Source organism: Myotis davidii, unplaced genomic scaffold (assembly GCF_000327345.1).
Source record: "Myotis davidii unplaced genomic scaffold, ASM32734v1 scaffold967, whole genome shotgun sequence".
NCBI lineage: Eukaryota > Metazoa > Chordata > Mammalia > Chiroptera > Vespertilionidae > Myotis > Myotis davidii.
The window spans coordinates 1,398,989-1,401,405 of NW_006383014.1; positions in this window are offsets into that span (position 1 = coordinate 1,398,989).

Consider the following 2,417-nt stretch of genomic DNA (forward strand, 5'->3'; position numbering starts at 1 on the left):
CGCTGACAAGTGGACATGCCCCGAGGTCTGCCGGTCTGCCAGAGGAATGTCTGATTGTCATCTTAGGCCCAATCCCCTGGGGAGCAGGCCTCAGCCAACAGATGGTCATCCCCTGAGGGGTCCCAGACTGTGAGAGGGCACAGGCCGGGCTGAGGGGACCCCCCCGGTGCACAATTTTTTGTGCACCGGGCCCCTCTAAATTATATATATATATAGTGGCAAGTGGTATATATTTGCTTCAAAATTCCCGTGACTCAACCCTTAAATTTTAGATTCATTATATCAGTTAGAGTATGTCCCCAGTTGTAAGAAATAGATTCCAAATTGTAGTGGCTTAAATAAAATAATAGTATATGTCTCATAATTCCATGATAAATGTTTGTGAACTATCAGGAGACAGAGAAGTAATTCTTTTGATAATGGGACTGAGGGAAGCTTTGCAAAGGAAGTGATAATTGGGTTGAAACTTCAAGGTTGCCTAGGACCCTAACAGGTAAAATGCAGTTAGTAAAAATTACTTTCTTATAGAGAGAATAGCATTCTTAAAAGCAGATTTATGAAACACATTTAGTTTCTAGTGGAATGCAAATAGTCTGGTATGATGAAGTGAGAAAGTAATGAGACATGAGGCGAATCAGGCATGAGGGAACCACATTCTGAAAAGCCTTAAATGATAAGTTGAAATGTTGGAATTATGGAAGTTTGTATGTACTAGTAATGTCCAAAATGGGAAGCCACATAAGACTTTTGATGCAAGTGGTGACATTAATGCAGTTATAATATAGAAAGATCCTTCAGATGGCGGTGGACGGAAAAAATGATCTTCTATATGGTTATATGGCACCCTGGTCATTCTTATGGTGCAAAATCTGGGTAAGGGGGTTTACCATAAGCAAAGGTAGATTTTTATAAATTCTGATAGAGAGGAACGTTTTTTGGTCTGGTATATCATGAACGCTGCGGTGAATACCTTAGCATTCTCATCCCCATTCAAACATCAAAATACCTGAGGGAGCCACAGGTCAGAGGGTGAGTCCAAAGCATCTCATTCTAGTACTGGTGAGAAGAGCAGGATATAATTATCTTTATAAAATGAGACACACCGAGAGTGGAATGACTCACTTAAAATCCAAGCAAACTTAAAATGTATGACTCTAAACTACATGCCCCCAGTCTATCCACAATAAATAAATAAATAAATAAAGGTTTGGCTGTGTCCTGTTTCCTTGGGAGTGGGGGAGAGAATAAAGTATACATTTCTCTACAGATCTAAAGATTCCTTTGAACTCATTCTACTTATATCCCTACACACTTTTATTTGAAGGCTACAGTGCCCACAAATCCAGGAAGATAATTTACATTTTTATGTAAGCAATTTTGAACAGTTTTTCTTCTATTTTTGTCCAAAATTTTTGCTCACAGAGGAGTGACTCAGAGACTCATAAAAAAGAGACATTTGGGTCGTCAATAATATTACTATAAGGCACAGCCTATAACAGTTTTCAAATTTACTTTTTTTTTTTTTAACACACAAACCCACATTGTCTTACATCAGGCTAAAGAAATTTAGTGATCACTCCTAGCTTTTGTTTATTATCTACTGGAATATTAGTTCCCAAGAAGGGGTGAGGCCCATTTGTTCACAGGAAGTTGACATCACTGTGATGTGGAAAGATCACTATAAATTTCATGAAACCAGACCTACAAGAAATTTTTGTATACATGAAAGAAAAGTAAAGACATTGCTGGTAAAATGAATAGGATGTGTAAGAAAAAACATGCCTTTGTTTTTTCATTCATTCACAAACATTTATTAAGCACTTATAGGTGTTAGACAGAGCTGGGCACTTAGATTTTGAAGGACAGTAAAAGATAAACTAGGAAAGATTAGTGAGAAATAGAGTGTGGAGGGCCTTACGTAGCCAGCTAAGACATTTATAATTTCTCTTGGAGATAATAATCAGTCACTCAGGTGAGCACCATGTTTGAAAGATTAATCCAGGAGCATTGTGAGATGATTGGGTACATAGAATAGGAAGAAGGCAGGGGAGCAGTAAAGGGAGACTCTTCTAATAGTCTAAGCATGAGGCAACAAAGGCCTTAGTGGGCTGATGACATCCTTAGCGCTGCTGCAGAGGCAGGAGAGGCTCCCGCCACCTCTGCTGCAAAAACCAGCTGTCAGCCCAGCTTGTGGCTAAGTGGTGCTTCCCCTGTGGGAGTGCACTGACCACCAGGGAGCAGCTCCAGCATCGCCCCCTCCATCACCCCTCCTCCACTGCTGGTCGCTGCTGCCCCCCAATTGCTGTCTCCTCCCTTTGCCTGCTAGCACCTGCATTGGCTGGCCTGGCTCTGCCCACTTGCAGGCCCCAACTCCCTCGAACTAGTCATTCCGGTTTGGTCGATTTGCATATTAGGCT